The sequence below is a fragment of the Sorex fumeus genome, unplaced genomic scaffold, assembly GCF_029834395.1.
Source record: "Sorex fumeus unplaced genomic scaffold, SorFum_2.1 ptg000047l, whole genome shotgun sequence".
In the NCBI taxonomy this organism is placed as follows: domain Eukaryota; kingdom Metazoa; phylum Chordata; class Mammalia; order Eulipotyphla; family Soricidae; genus Sorex; species Sorex fumeus.
In genome coordinates, this window is record NW_026606104.1 from 43,327,232 (window position 1) to 43,343,787 (window position 16,556).

Below are 16,556 nucleotides of genomic sequence, written 5' to 3' on the forward strand. Positions count from 1 at the left end.
CACCATTAAACTTGCTTCTTATCCCCTGTGGATGAGACCAGGCCATGAAGACTCAGGTCCCCTGACACATTGGCAGTAGGGTCCCCGAGGTTGGCAGAAGGGGCAGGGCGGGCTCTCCTACAAGAAGGTGCAAGTCACAGACCCCGAAGGCACGCCTGGAGGGTCCGTGCCTCCACTCCCTCCCTGGGGGAGCGGTCAGCTGGAAGAGGCGCTGAGTAACTAGAGAGCCGAGCATGCTCAGAGGAGGCTGCCCTTCAGAGGACACTGCAGAGAAAAGATGAGGACACAGCTGCGGGCCGCTGCCAGGACGGCCAGGGCGCAAGAAACGGCAAAGGGAGGTCAGGCTTCACAGCAGGGAGAGGAGGGACAGCACGAAGTCAGAGGAGTGAGGAGGAAGGGCCTTCCGGGGCCATTCCAGTCCAATCTTTCCAGATGCAAGAAGGAAACCCAGAGAGGGGCAGGGACTTGGCCAAGGCCCCGGAGAAAGAGGATGGCGGCACCGGGAGTCCTGCTCCGAGCCAGTCCTCCACGGCTCTTCCTCGTCCCATCTTCACTGTGACACTTCCCTTCCACCAAGGGAGTCCACCAGTGGCCCCTCCCTGGCCTGGGTTCGGCCTGCAGAGGCTCTGGTTGGTGCCCATCAGCTGCCGCAGGGGCCAGTGCAGCCCTCCAGCTGCAGGCCAGCGTGGAACGTGTTAGCCCCACGCTCGGTGCTTTCTCGTGGAACCTCTGCAATGCCGAGAGGTAAGCACCCTTATCTTCGTTTTCCAGCAGAGAGACCTGGGTTGGGCTGAGAGGACTAGCCCCATGGCGCCCAGCCAGGAACCAACAAAACTGGCATTTGATCCCAGAGGCAGAGCTGGACCCTCCCACAGGGCTGCCTCATGCCCAGGAAGGATTTGGGAAAGTCTATCAGCAGCACTTCTGCTGGGTGATCCTGTATGTGTGTGACACACAGAGGCAGGGGCTAGGGGAGCAGCCAGGGCCGGGCCTGGCACTCCAGAGAGTTCTGGTCAGCTCCGAGGCCTACTTCGGCGTGAGGTAGGGATGCAATGACAGACAGGGGGCTCCTGGGCCCTCAACTACCTAGAGCCAGTGAGGAACTGAGGCGGAGAGGCAGATAAACCAAGGCCAAGGCCACCTCACTGGGAAGGAACAGGGCCGCACAGGGCTCAGGCCAGGAAACTGCCTCGGGGGCTGCCCTCTGCTCTCTGCCAGGGTGTCTCTCACCTGGGTCGCCCAGGAGCTGAGCCGCAAGGATGGTCTGGATCACCCTTCTTTCGGCTCAGAGGCGGGCTTTGGCAACACTGTAGAGAAGTGACTGCTGGTGAGTTCCACAGAATGGAAAGGGCACTTTGGCCACATTCCGGACAACACCAGAGAACCTCACAGTACCGTCCTGGCCTTCCAGCACCCAGGGCTGCCTGGTGCCACCAGTAGCTGGTTGACCGCTCCAGATCACAGCGTCCTGGTTTATTACCTTCAAGCACCTCATGGGGTCCAGTGAGGACCACCTGCGATGACAGAGGCAGAGTGCTCGTGTGCCACGAGACAGGGGGTCAGGCATCACCTGCTCGTTTTTGTGCTTTTCTAAAAAAATTGTTTTTGGTGTTTGGGCCACAGCTGGCGATGCTCCGGGGGGTTACTCCAGTCTCTGCACCCAGGAATCACTCCTGGTGGAGCTTCAGGGAACACGAGAGCATGTTAGAGACCTAACCTGGTTCAGCTGCAGGTAAGGAAAGTGCCCTACCTGCTGTACTATTTCTTCAGCCCCTGTGTGGGAGTTTTGTGATATCACCGCTCACGGTCATTAGAATACGTGTTACCACCTCACCCTGCAAACATATGATGGCCCAAAGCCCCTCCCCAAACCATTTCCTGAACCAACAGGGCCTGCCCAGGCCCCTATCACTGCCTGGTGACCCGAAAGGGCACCAGCAGCCAGGACCCTCGGGTGTGCCTGGCACTGCATGTGGTGGTTAAACACTGGGCAGGTCCCATGAACACCTTATCACTCCAAATTCTTCCTGGAGAGAAGCAGGGCGAGGTAGACAAAGGCCCCAACCCAGGCCAGTCTGTTTTTCTAATCTCTGAGGTGTTTTTTGGGAGGGTGGACCCTCCCAGGCAGTGTTCAGGGGGCTTGGAGGCCACTCCCAGTCCTACTCAGCTACCCTCGTTGGATGGTTCAATGCCAAGACTTGAGGATGCAGTGCTTGGCACTGCAGTATCGTGGGCCACCTGGGCCACCCCTGCTCGGGTCTCTGAGGCCACAAAAGATCTGGCCGGGTCAGGTGGAATCATGTTTTGCACACACCCTTAACCCCTGGGGCGAACGTCCCAGTCTGTTTTCAGTTTTCTGTCCTCAGTTGAGGTCATAATCTCACAGGCTGAGGGGAAATCCCTGGTGGCCCCTCTTGCAGAGCCCTGAGGGCAGAGCTCAGGAGAGTCCAACGCTGTACCAGAAATCAGAACCCCAACCGGGGCCGTGGTCTTCATCTGCCTGTGAGGAAAGGGGCAGGGGTCCTGGATGGGTTTCCCAGGTGGCAGGAAGGGATTGGGGAAGTAAAAGAGACCCAGTCTGGGGGTACAGGGGGAGCCTAGACCGGTGCAGGACCTCCCTCCTCATCCATGCCTGAGAATGGCCTGCACATAGGAATCACTCCGGGCCAGCTCTGGGTACCACACAGGATGACACATGCGCCCTACCCACTGTACTCTGTACTATCACTCCGGCCCCTTTCATCCTTTTCATGAACAACAACAAAACCTGGGAGAATGATGCTTATTTGAAATTTGTCACTGTCCTCCCGTTGTTCATCAATTTGCTTGAGCGGGCTCAGTAACGTCTCCATTGTGACAACTGTTACTGTGTTTGGCATATGGAATACGTCACAGGTAGCTTGCCAAGCTTTGCCATGCGGGCGCGATACTCTCGGTAGCTTGCTGGGTTCTCCAAGAGGGACAGAGGAATCAAACTCAGGTTGGCCATGTTGGCCACTTGCAAGGCAAACACCCCACCTGCTGTGCTATCGCTCCAGCCCATTGAAATTTGTATGACAAGAATTTTATTTTTAAAAAAATGGGGAAATTTTCCTGATCACCTGCTCTGACTTAAAACTCATAGTTAAACTGTGCCGGGACACGTTCTGTCCATGGAGAAGGCCCAGGTTCAGTTCCCGCATTTCATGGTATGCTGGTACACCGCTGGGAGTGACCCCCGAGGCATGGAGGCAGAAGGAGCCCCTGAGCACTGCTGGATCAACTCTCAAACCAAAAATAAAATAAACACACTGTAATAGATGATCTCATTCAATTTTTCCCACATCCCATGGAATGTGGGAAATGTGTTTGTTCTTGGCTGATCATCGTCAAAACCAGGGAAATCAACCCAGATCCCTGTCAACAAGACAAGACTAGGATTCATACAAAGCACTGCTGTCCAGAGACCAGAAGAACAAATCCCTGAGTCAAGGGGCATCAGTGGAAGCTCTTGGATCCATGGTACATGCAAAGCCTGACTCCAGTTTCTTGACAACAAGAGGGAAACCAACTGTCCAGAAGTTCCAGGCAGTGGCTATTTCAGGAGTGTGGGCTACAGACTGGGACGGGAACTTAGGGGACACACAGACAAGACGTCTTCCACAGTGATCTCCACAGTTATTAAAGGATGCAGAAGTGTGTGATGAATCTCTGAGCATCACACTTTCAGATCAGTACCAGTGAGGCGGGCGTGCATACGATGCATGACATAAGCAGGCTAAGGCCATAGAGCTGGCAGGTAACCCTGAGGATTGTGAAGGGCTGACCTCTGCCATTCAGGCTCTGGACAGGTAGTCTTAGCCCCAGGCACAGCTGGAGGCCTGCAGAGAGCTGTGATTCCATCACCTGCCACACCTACCAAGCCAGGCTGCCTCAAAATCCTCCTGAGGGCTGCTGCTTAACTGGCAGGGATGAACAGAAGCTGGGGGCCGGAGTAGAGTCCTGTGTTAGGAGGGTGCCCACAAACACCCACCTGTTGGCCAGGACCCACGGTGAGGGGGTTTCAGGTAAGGACAGGCCACGTGATGGCTGAACAGGCCTGAGCTTGGCCCAGCACCTGGGCTTGCCTCTAACCACTGGGTCACCCTGCCTTCCACTGTCCCCTTAGGTCCCCTGCGGAACAGTGAGGCTTGGAGAGACTCGGTTCCCCTCGAGCCACCCACTCCCTGCTTTAAATTCCCGCCCTGCCCAGGCTGCCCTCCCTCCCCCTCCAAAAGCACCACCTCCTGTTGCTTGGCAGGGAGCCCCCCCTCCTGCTACATCCTCTCTACTGTGCCCCCACTCCTACACAATCCTTGCTCCAAACCACTGCCTGCAGTTTCCCATCTGATCAGTTTCTCAGGAAGGATAATTACCCACAGAGAAAGGAGGCGGAAAATCCCTGGAGCCAAGAACACAGGGGGGGAAAAACTTGAGCTGGGGCCGTTCTCCACCTGCCGGGACAGTCTTCATCCTGAGCAGGATGGCCTGGGGTCCCGGGTCCTCCTCCCCCTCCCCCGCCAGCCCCCTCGCAGTTCCCACACCTACAGCAGAGTCCCAGGCCCTCTATGAAACCTGAGGCTCTCTTGTCTGGCCCCTTGTTCGCCTTGGTGCCCCCCCCCCCATGCTCTCGGAAAGAGCCCCGGAATCGAGGAGCACAGGACCTACACTGCAGTTTGCTCCATGTCGCTATTGGGTTTTTTTTTTTATTTTAGAAAAAAAAAAGTTTAATCTCTCCTTAATGTGTCTTTTCACAAGCACTAAATCTGAAGAACAGTGAAGAAGGAAGCAGCTGTGTATTTATTTACACAACCTGAGGGCCCCTGTCATTGGCCAGGCTGTGGCTGAGTAGGGGAATCTTGTGGGTGGGGGGTGTCTTGGTGGCGCTAAGGAGTGTTAATTGTGGGCTTTGTCTGAACAACCTTCTCTCCCGAAATGTATCTAGGCTAGCTTGGGAGCACCAATGACCTGAGCCACCAAGTCCCAAGCAGGGAGAACGGCCAAGGTGGGCACTCTCAGCAGGGCCAGGAAGCAGGAAATGTGGGGGCCCACAGCCTCAGGGTGCCAAGCCCCTGGGTCGGGGGTGGGGGGAAGACAGGGCAAGCCTGAGGTCTGGGGAGGGGCAGGAGGTATGAGGGAAGGGAGGGGGCAGATCCTGTGTTTGTCTCCCACACCAGCAGCAGCACTGCGGGGGCAGGGGGGCGCCTCCCGCTCAGCTCAGTCTGCCTGGCACACAGGAGGTGCTCAGGGGCTGCCGAAGAGGCTGTGCAGGGGGGCAGGGGGCTTGGCAGAGGGCTTGTACGGGCAAGGGGGACATCCCGCTCAGCCCAGCTCTGCCACTCCCCTCTATGCCTGTGGGCAAGTCATTTCCGTTCAGCCTTCTGCTTCCTCCTCCGCAGCAAGATGAGGGTGTTGGGCAAGGCCCAGGCACAGTCCGTCATCCCTGGGAGCCCCTTCAGCCCGCTGCTCTCCCAGCCGTACCCATCAGGAGACAGAAGGCTCCTGCCTGCTAACTCTCGGGGCGCTTCCATTACATGGTCTGATCTGGGGCCTAGCCTTGGGTCTTCGCCCAGCGATAAAGGCCGTATTCTCTCACTCTAGATCTGCCGTTCTGGGTCTGGAGTCCCCAGGCCACGTGGGATCTTCGGGATCGGCCGGGAACAGGCCTGCCAGGACCTGGTGCTTGGCGGTGCCACGCCTCCCACATGACTGGTCTGGTGACTGCCCGCCTGCAGGCGTTGGGCCCGGGCAGAAGAGGCAGGAGTCCAGCAGAGCCTGGCGTCCCGCTCAGCCTCTCCCTTCCCTGCACGCCCTCCTGTCTTCTCTCTCTCTCTCTCTCTCTCTCTCTCTCTCTCTCTCTCTCTCTCTCTCTCTCTCTCTCTCTCTCTCTCTCTCCAGGTTATGCCAGCCAATTTAGAGCCACCACCTCCCACTGCCAGGCCGCTCCCCACCTCCCTCCCCAAGCCTGAGAGCCCCTGAAGGCACCACACCACACTGAGAATGTGAGTGGACCCAAGGCTCAGAGCCCTGCCCTCTCTTCATCTCCACAATTCATCTGCCCGCTCTCACCCCACTCCAGCTCCCTCAAAAACCCCTTCCCCGCAGGGCGCTGGGTCTCTGAAAGGCAGGCCCCACCTGGTGGGCCCAGCTAAACCTTAGCTCCATGGAGAGACCGCAGCACCTGGGCCAATGAGTCCCTCACTCCTCTCTACGAGAACCCTGTCACGGCCTGGCGCTGTGGCCCCTTCCAGCATCTCCTGCCGGGACACGAGCATCAGGAGTCTCCTCGTCCTGCTCCTCGTTGTGTCCACAGCGCCCAGAGCAGTGTCTCGGGGACATGCAGGAAATGAGAGGGGGAAATACTGCACTGGGTGGGCGGGGGGGGGGGGGGGGGCTCTGGGAGGTGAAGTGAAGAGGTGACATCTGACTGAAGCTTGTGGGAAGGAGCTGGCCTAGCAGGGGGAACAGGCCCAGTAAGGCTCCGGGTGGCTGAGGAACCCAGAAAGATGCTGAGAGTTGGGTATGTGTGTGTGTGTGTGTGTGTAAACATCGGGGCACAGGCTGGGATGTAGCTTAGCAAGCACTTGCCTTGTGTGTGTGAGGCCCTGGGTTCGATCCCTGCATCTCCAAGGGGGGTGGGGGGGGACAGAGCATGACAGAGAGAAGTAAAAAAAAAAAAAAGAGAAGAGGAGAGGCAGAGGAGAAGTGAGGGCTGCACCTTTCCTAGATTTCACTCTTAATTTCACTTAAGAAACCATCAAGAGGCAAACAGCAGGGAACACCCACGTCCCTGTGTCATGGCTTGATGAGAGGGGAGTGGAGCCGGGGACTGTTCCAGAGTTCACTGGGGTCAGCAGGTTAGGGACACTCATGGCTTGGAGAGAGAGAGCAGGTGGGCACGGGCAATGGTGAGGTAACAGGTTTTCCTTGCCAGAGGCCCCGGCCACACTACCCCCTCTGGTGGTCCTGCCCAGCCCACCTACCCCACCATCCTCCTCACAGACTACCCCCCGCTCCAGTCCAGCCCAGATCCCCCGCAGCTGGCCTGGCATCCTCCCAGGTACCCAATCACACCTCTGCTCAGGGCTTCGGGGGGCTGCCCAAACCGCCCCTGCTCTGAGACGGTCACATGCAGGCACCTCTAAAGGCTCCACACCCCACTCATGCCAGAGGCCTCTCACCCCCTTCCTAAAGCCCTCTGGCCCCGGCATCATGAAGCACTTAATCATTCCCTGTTTCGCTTTGCAAGGACGCTGGGGCTGGATAAAGGCAGATAACCTCCACTCCAAGTCAGGGGAGGGTGCCCTAGGCACAGCCGCAGCCTGGCGTCTGGTGCCACCCATCCCTGGAATTCACCTCCCCACAGGAAGCAAGGCAGCCAGGCAGGTGGGCGAAGTGTGTTAGGGGTAAGGAGGAAGGGGTGGAGCTCCCAAAGCAAAGGTTAATGGTTCTGCTTTATCGGAGGCGCTCTGGGCCTCACTCAGGTCTCTGTGCCTTTCTCCAGAGCCTCCCTCCAGGTGAGCTCTGCAAATGCCAGTCACAGCGAGGCTCTGGCTCCACGCTCTGGAAGTATTCCCCAAACCCCTGCTCTCAACTCCTCGTGTGCCCCCGAAACTGGGCGTTTCCCACTCCAGCCTCAGTGAGGCTGTTAAGAGTGATTTGTCTTTTGGTCTCAGACCAGCATTTATCAGTGTAGATCAATGTGGGCTGAGCAGGGTTAGCCTTCTTCCTGCTCAGACCGCTCATGGTCTATTCTGCAATCCCCTCACCCCACTCCCAGAACTGCCCTGACCCAGTGCCCTCTGGCCCATACGCCTAAAACATCCTCCGGGGCTGTACTCCACCTTCTTTAACGCAACCAGAACAGGGCGACTCCCGCTTCTGGGCGCTTACAAAGTGCTGACAGATATTATCCTCTTGATTGGGGAAACCAAGGTTCAGATAATGAGCTGCTGTAGCTAGGAAGGGGCAAAAATCTTTTCCCTGTAATACTGGCTCAGTTCACCTGGCACCTTATCCGAGTTGGGCCTATTTTAAAAGCCATCATCTGTTCTGCAAACTTCAGTGCTCTTATAAGCGGCACATCAAGTTGTCATACACAAAAAACGTGCCTTGCTCATTAAATGTTTCAAGTGCAAAGTCTGCTGCTCCAACGAGGTGGGGGAAATGCCTCTGATGTAGGAGGAAAAGCAGCGGATTTGGCATGGAAAGCCCAACCTTGGCTTCAGCTGGGCCACAGTCAGCTGTGCATGTGACTGATTCTCTCCCCTAGGCTCCTTGAGGGCTCCTGATCCCGGAGGGGGTCCTAAGTGGCACCATTTATTGTGTTAAGAATGTGACAAACTCTGGCACCCCACCTGACACAAGAACTCAAAAAATCCTGCCCAACATCCTTGCCCGGTATTATTTCCCCTCGCTGTCAATGGTTGACTTGAGACTCAAAGAGGAGAAGTAACTTCCCCCACATGACGCAAAGCAGTGGAAAACATGAAGTGGTACCAAGATGTAGACAGCAGAGATCTGAACCCATGTCCATCAAGATGCAAAGTCTATGTTCCAAAGAAGTCTGTTCTAGGAACTTCCTTGGCAACTCAGAGAGGTCTGTCCCCAGTAGAAACTTCTAGAAGTCTTCAGTCCTGAGAACATGTCATTTCAATCCTATCCATCCTTCAAAGCTTGTTCAATAATCACCCCCAGGGGCCAGAGAGCTAGTACAAGGGCTTGCACATGGCCGACCCAGGTTCGATCTCCAGGATCCCATATGATCCCTTGAGCAGTCCCAGGAGTAATTTCTGAGTGCAGAGGCAGGAGTAACCTTGAGTATGGCCAGGTATGGCCCCCAAATAAACAAAAATAATTCGATGATCACCCCACAATCCTCCCTGGTGGGAAGGTCTTTTCTGCCTCCTCTAGCCTCTGCTTGAATAATACCACCTGCACCCTGAAACTCAGTCACTTTTTACTGCATCTTTCTGGCATTTCTCCAGTCCTAGAGCCTGGAAAGCTACCTGTGACGTATTCAATATGCCAAACACAGTAACAACAAGTCTCAAAATGGAGACATTACTGGGCCCGCTCGAGCAAATTGATGAATGGGAGGACAGTGACAGAGCTCCTGGAGAAGCAGAGCTCCTTCCTCTAGTGTTCATTCTTCCTAGCCGGCAGGCCTGGAGGGGCAGGTGGGTGCAGCTAAGTGCCCCTCCCCTCTCCTCCCTTCCCCTCCGCCAGCATGCTGTAACCTGAGTCCTGAGCTGTGCACAGCTAGGTGAGCTGAGCTGGTTGGCCTCATGCTGGCATCCTGCCTCCCTGGTAGAGCATCCAGATTCCTGTGGGCCCTGGTGGTAGGACCTCATTCCCCAGTCTGATGGCAAAGATGCTGCAGAAAGCACAGCACCAAGGCTCAACACTGGCCTGTGCCAGTCTTGACAGGTCGGAGGAACCCCACCGGCCTCTGGGACAGTTAAGAGGTCTGGAGCCTTGCACTTGCCCCCTGCAAGGGTGAACGTGTTGAAGGCCAAAGGCTTGCCTGAGAGGAACAGCTCCCCGATGGACACTGCGGCACAGAGCCCCTCTTCCTGATCCTAGAGCCTCTACTGAGTCACCACTGCTTAGAGACCAACATCCAGGCTGAGGACCAGGCCCCCTCCTCCTGATCCTGCCGCTTAATCCCAGGAGACCTGGGGTTAGAACACAGAGCAAAGAAGTTCTGCCTCTGTAGTTTATTCATGTTCGGCTCTGGACCAGCAGGGGAAACTGAGGAGATGGATCAGCACCTCTCTGCTCTTCTCTGGGACCTGGAGCCACAGACCGTGACAAGATTCTCTCTGCCTCTAATGCCTAGGGGTCACTCTCACTGTCATCGTCACTGTCCTCCCATTGTTCATCGATTTGCTCAAGCGGGTCCAGTAACGTCTCCATTGTGACACCTGTCACTGTGTCTGGCATATCAAGTACGTCACGGGTAGCTTGCCAGGCTTTGCCGTGCGGGCAAGTTACTCTCAGTAGCTTGCCGGGCTCTCCAAGAGGGGCGGAGGAATCGAACCTGGGTTGGCCAGGTGGGCTGCGTGCAAGGCAAACACCTTACCTGCTGTGCTATCGCATCTAGGGGTACAGTAATCTTTTCTTTCACTTCCACAAGCAGGGTGAGAGCAGAAGATGTGCCCCCCACCCCTCCTCAGGAAACAGGAAAAGCCAATCAGGGTTGCCGTACTGTGACATCAGAGGCTGTCCCCTTGAGCAGCTCCCCCGGTTTCTGCTGATCCCCCCTAACAGAGCCTCTGAGGAGTCTGGGCTTTGGGCACTTTGGGGAAAAGGGCGGGTTGCTGAACTCACCATGGAAACCCAGGAGACCCGGGGCAAAGGAAGCTGGTACCCTCCCAGCTTACACCAGGCGGGGGGGGGGGGGCAGGAGGGAAGAGATGGGGGTCTACATGGTTCCCCCAATCCAGAAAGCTTTTTTTCAGGGCTGGAGAGATACTACTGAGTTTGATTTGCATGTGGCCAACCTGGGTTTGATCCTGGTATTCCATATGCTCACATATGGTCACTGCCAGGAGTGATCCCCAATGCAGAACCAGGAGTAACCCCCTGAACACCACCAGGTATGGCCCCAAAACAAAACAAAAAACAAAGAAACAAACAAAAACAACAGAAAGCTTCTCTAGCTATTTCACCTTTTCTGCTCCCTAGGAGTCCTATAGCGTGGATGTCAAGCAAACCCCACTCATCTCAAGATTAAGTTACTTTGTTCCTTGCCCTATTCTAATTCTGAAAACATGAAGATAGATGTTTTAAATCTTTCAGGGGGACCTTAGATCCTTCTCAGAATCTGTGGCTACTATGGGTCTCCTGCTGATTAAAACATATATAAATGTCTACAGAGATCATTTGCAGGCAGAGGTAGATATCCGTGGGTCCCTTAAATACTATTTAGGACTCAGGAAGAGCCTTAGAAAGCGAACTGTAGAACAACAGCTTGCTAAGCTCCTGCCTAAGTCAGAGCGCCTTCTTATGCAATCCCTCCTGAATGAACTTCCTCTTTTCTACCTGGTCCAAGCTTCAAAACCACCTCCTGGGGCTGGCGAGAGAGCTCAGTGGTTTGTACAAGAGCTCTGCATGCAGAAGATCCAGATTCAACCCCCCGCCCCCCGTCCCACAAGGTCCCCTGAGCACCACCATAATGACCCCTGAGCAAAGAGCTAGAAGGTATATCTGAGTACCACTGGGTGTGGTAAAATTAAAAAGACTACCTCCTGGAGGTGGCAGGAGGGAAACTGGAGACAGTGGTGGTGGGAAATGTACTCTTGTGAAGGGAGGGGTGTTGGAACACTGTTATGACTGAAACCCAATAATTACCATCTTTGTAACTGTCTGAGGGTGATTTAAAAAAAAAAAAGACTACTTCCTCCAGGAAGGCTTCCCTCAATTCAAACAATTTCCTACTCATTCTTTCTTCTTGTGTGTTGTCTTACTTTCTCCAACGAGAGAGCCAACCTTCTGCAGGCGCATTTATTGAACCCCATAACCTTAAACTGGGTCAAAGATGATCATGATCTCAAACTTGTTTCAATCCCGGACACAGTGTATGATCCCCAGAGTTCCACCAGTAGAGATCCCTGAGCACAGAGCCAGGAGTAAGCCCTGAGCACAGCTGGGTGTGGTCCCAAAACCAAACCAAGCCAGAAAAAAGTCCCAGAGAGACTTCCTATGGATCTGCAACCAACAGACAGGCAAAGTAAGACTTACTATCGGTCAATGTGCAAGAAAAAGGCACAGCAAGAGCCAGCTCTCAGGTCCTCATTCCCAGTCTCTGGCTTTTTCTTTACACAAATGGCCTTGTGAAACCTAAATCTGCCCTCTTCCTTTCACACTTGGCTGCCAAGAGAATTTCTGCAAAGGTGCGCAAGAAAGTCAACAGGCAAGAAAGTCAACAGTCGAACCTGCTGGGGACAGAAGAGACAGGGACTCTGACTTTTACCTAAATACCCTTTTGTTGGGTTTTATTTTTGTTTGTTCTGTTTTCCATCATAATCATGCTTCATTTATTCATACTGAAGAAATAAAAGCACTACAGAAAGGAGTGTTGGCCCCAGTCTGCCCGCAACACGCACACAGAGGGAAACAGAGAAGCCAGTCAACCCGCCCTGGTCCAGCTATAAACGAATGAGATTGTCCTCTGCATGGTTTATGGCCAACTGGTCTCGTTAATTCACAGTCACAGGGGTGGCTGATGGTTTGAGGAATCTTCCCGGGAAAAGCTTGATTCAATTAGGGCTCTTGGCAGCTCCCTGAGGAAGTTCTGGTATCTCACTTTTACTTACACAAATTGAGGGCAGACCAAACAGACCTGGCCATTCCTGAGGGACCCCACATGCCTGGGCGGGTCTGTGGCCGACCCTCCTTTGGAGCCAGGCTGAGCGAGGGAGTGGAGGGCATGAATCTCACCCCCGCAGCTGGCAGGCAGATGCTGAAGACGTGCCTCACGTTACCTTCCACACTCAGCCAAGCTCCTTGGCACTCCGTCTGGCACCTAGCCTCGCCAACCCGTGTTCTCCCTGCCCTCTGAGCAGTCAAACTGGTTTTCTAATCCCCAAAGCCTTCCCATGAATCCTCTCTCTATAAGGAAATTAGTCTTCACACATTAACTTCCTTCCTCCGTTCTAGGCAGGTCAGAAAGCAAGGCACTGTCTTCAAGGGGCTTCCTTCCTGTGGGGTGCAGACTAAGGGTGTCTGGCTTTTGGTCCTGCCTCTGATATAACTCCTCCCCATGCTTCAAGACCTATTCAAGTTCCATCTCCTTGGGACAAGCTGCTCCTAACCACCCCTGTCCTGGGAGACAGGACAGCTCTGGCCTCTGAACTTTGCCTCTGCAGGTCTGTCCATTCCGCTATTCTTCCCCTAAGCTCACAGTGAGTAAGGCCTGGGTTTCTCTCTTTTTGGTTCCAGGAAGGTACTTGTTGATCTCCTGGGGTTGACTTCAGCCAGCCTGTCCCTTGCACCAGTGTGAACAGACTCACAAGTCAAGCTGAGCTCAGTCCCCGCTGGCCAACAGCATGCCACCTGGTCTTTGTGCCTGGCATATGGCAAGTGTGATGTGAAGGTGTTAGCTCACTGTTATTCTGTTGAGTTTGGGGGCTCTGCTGATGCAGAGCTGTGCTGTCTGCCCCCTCTGTGGCCTGGTCACAAACCAGCAGAGCCTGGGGAAGGGCCAGTGTGGGTTTAAGTGGGCTTAAGGGTGAATGTCCCCAAAGGGCCCCCAGGAAGGAACAGGACTTCTCGGCCTCAACCTGCCTCAGAGTTATTTAAGGACATAGCTTTTCAGGAAAGCGTTTGTTGGAGTGATGTGAGGCACACCAGATTCTCACCAAGTCGGTCTTAAACTCAGGGGTCGGTCCATCTTACAGGGCTCCCCCTCCCCACCCCCACCCCCAGATGGCCCCTTCACATGCTGGGTGAGCTTTTGGGTAGGGGGGAGACAAGATGACATCACTGTGACCCCAGGGAAGCAGGGCGGGCCACTGATCCAGGCCCAACCCAAAACTTAGTTCAGTTAAAATTAGATTAGCCCATAAGATTAAAAATACCCACATATAATCACGGGTTGCCTTAAAGTATCAGTTGATGTTTATCGGCATCTAAAGAGACGGTTTGGCCCAGTGCGGTGTGTGCAGACAACCTTGGGGAGACGCGTCTGACTCAGATGTTTGCAGGGGGAGTGAGCGCTGCAAGGAGGCCCACACAGGCGATGGATGACTCAGGAAGAACCTAAGTCCCAGGTCTGCTGAGTGAGCCTCCTCGCCCCACCCGGGAAGGCAAGGGGGCAGGTGGGCGAGGGGGGGGAGTGAGGGTCTCCTGGGGCTGGGGGAGGCGGTGAGCCAGCCAGCTGTGAGTATTCCCAAAGGGAGACCGGGGACCCCAGCTCCGTTCCCTTGCCCCTGCTGTGTTTCTGAATGCCACCTCTTCTGAGAAGGGCCATTTGCTTCACAGCCGAACTGGGAGTTTGGGGGGGGGGGGCACAAATCCAAGGAATGATCTTTAGAGAACAGTCAAAATTCACTGCACCAAAATCTTTAGACTGTCACATTTCTGAAGGACTTCAGAGGGTCGGGGCGCTGGAGCACATGCCTTGTACTCACAAGGCCCAGAGCTGATCCTGGCACCACGGTCCCAACCCCCACTCCCCACTGCTAGTACCACCTGCACAGTGTGGCCCGGGGGACCATCAGGTCCCACAGGCAGAGAAGAAATTATCCCCAAGCCTCCTGAGCACTGTTCAGGAGCCTTCCCTACCCCACCAAAAATAAAGAGATAAAGAGACAAGAAAGAAACAAAAAATTCTGAATTGAGGGGGGGCCAGGGCACAATAATCAAAAGCATAAGGGGTCTTGAACCCGAAGGAGCTGGTTGTACACACCCGTGATTTCCAGCCATACTACTACCTGACACCACCTTTATGATGTGAGCTTAGTAACTGGCATCAATTGTAAGGAATATTTAATGAAAAAAATTACAAATTAGAAAATGGGGCCAGAGATGTTGCAATTTGCTTAAAGTCACACAGCCAGGCCGCAAAGAGCTAAAACCAGGTCTCACATTCTGACTTCTCTCCTCCTACTCATCCATCAGCCTTCACTGCTCTTTCTCTTCCTTTCTCTTCCTCGTCTTTCTCTTCCTAGAGAAGCCCAAACACAGGTGTGCAGGTTGTGTTGGTAAGAACTCTCACCTTAGGGCAAGGGTGATAGTGGTGGCCTGGAGTGCATAGCTCTGAGGCAGCAGTCCTGGGTTCCCACCACCTCATTAGAACCACCCTCAGAACCAGGAACAACCTCCATGTCCCTGAGCACAACTGGGTGTGGCCCCCAATTTAAAAAAAAAAACACTGAGACCTGAGACCACCCCAGCCCGCCCACCCTGCTACCTTCAGCCCGTCCCTGCACGAGGAGGAACCAGTGTCTCTCCCAACAACCATTCTGATCACCAACAAGGACGTGTTCAGCTATTCGCTCTCGTCAAAGCCACTTTGGATCTCTGGTTTCCCTTGATCCCTGCAGCAATCCAGAGTGTTAGTCATATAGGAAGAGGATGGCGCCTTGGGCTTAACAAGGACAGGGCTTGGCCAGAGAGAAGGCAGAGGGTTAAGCCTGCCTTGCACGTATCCGATCTTGGTTCAATCCCCAGGATCACATACAGTCCCCTGAGCACCACCAAAGACACAGACGTCATGAGTGCCAGGGGGTATGGACCTCCCTCTGCCCCCTGCCCCCTGCCAAAAAAAAGTACAGGGCTGGGGCCAGAGACAGAGCTCACCTGGCTGAGCACATGCTCTGCATGTGCCATACCTGGGTTCAATTCCTGGCATTGTATGGTCCCCCAAGCATTGCCAAGAGCAGCCCCTGAGCACCAACAGGTATGGTCCCAATACCAAGAGGGGGAAAAAGGGACAGGGTTTGGTTTCTTCATCACTTCGTTGCTTCATCACTTGGTTGCTTAGACAGGCCACAACCTGAGACAGTTTCTTTAGACTGAAAATGGGTATGTCAATATTCTACCTGCGGGACCACTGAGAAGATCCGAATGAAATACTGTATATGTGAGTGCTTTGGAAACAAACTACAGCATTAACAGAATAACCACTAAACTCCACCTCCCTTAAAATCTGGGCTACCAGCCCCCTACAGTGACCCCCCTCTCAGGTGACCCTGTTGGTGCCTGAGGGTTGGCACCCCATCCCCCTGCCCACCCTGAGGTGGGAGGTCACAATCCCAGGGGAAGACCCCACTAACTTTCCCGACACACGTGGGTAAGAAGCATCCTCCGGCCAGACCACCAAGAAGACAGCAGGCAGGGTCACTCCCAGAGGCCAGGAATCCTGACGGACTCAGGGGAACCCACAAACGCTGGGACTGGTGGGACACTTTCCTGGGTAGGCACCAGCAAGCACAGAGGGTCTCCCACTTCCTCAGGGGAAGGTGCCCCGTCTAACAAAAGCCCAGCCCCTCCAGGGTGTCTTTCAGTTTCTGTTTGTTCGGGGCCACACTCAGCACTGCTGAGGAACTACTCCTGGCTCTTGGCTTGAGGGCTGCTCCTGGCCACGTCCTGTGTCCATAGAGCAGGAGCAGGCAGGAAGGCACCCCCACCTGCCCAGGGAACATGAGGGCCAGGGACATGTGTGCACACATATGTGGTACAAGACTCAAAAAAGAAAATATGCAGCAATGCCACATCCCAGGAGATAAACTCTCTGGGGGCTCACTGAGAAAGCCAGAATGAAATACTATGATCTATAGAGCTCAGCGGGATCCATCCCAGCACCACCTCTGCCATGTGTGCGGGTATATGCGTGCACACGTGCGCACACGCGCACACACACACACACACACAAACACACACACACACTATGAAATGCACAACATTACTCTATACTCGACAAACAATCATTTTTTTTTCTTTTTGGGTCACACCTGGCAATGCACAGGGGTTACTCCTGGCTCTGCACTCAGGAGTTACTCCTGGCGGTGCTCAGGGGACCATATGGGATG

The 16,556-nt window shown here is 54.5% G+C and overlaps 1 protein-coding gene and 1 long non-coding RNA gene across 2 annotated transcripts in view; one reads left to right on the forward strand and one right to left on the reverse strand.

The window, feature by feature from the left end:
- SLC9A1 (solute carrier family 9 member A1) overlaps nucleotides 1–16,556 on the reverse strand; it is a 45,913-nt gene that overhangs the window by 23,268 nt on the left and 6,089 nt on the right. The gene's annotated exons all lie outside the window — the stretch shown is intronic.
- Nucleotides 295–3,257, forward strand: LOC130031370 (uncharacterized). Its single transcript, XR_008793684.1, has 3 exons — nucleotides 295–744; nucleotides 1,624–1,732; nucleotides 3,125–3,257. It is a non-coding gene; the product is annotated as an uncharacterized LOC130031370 (long non-coding RNA).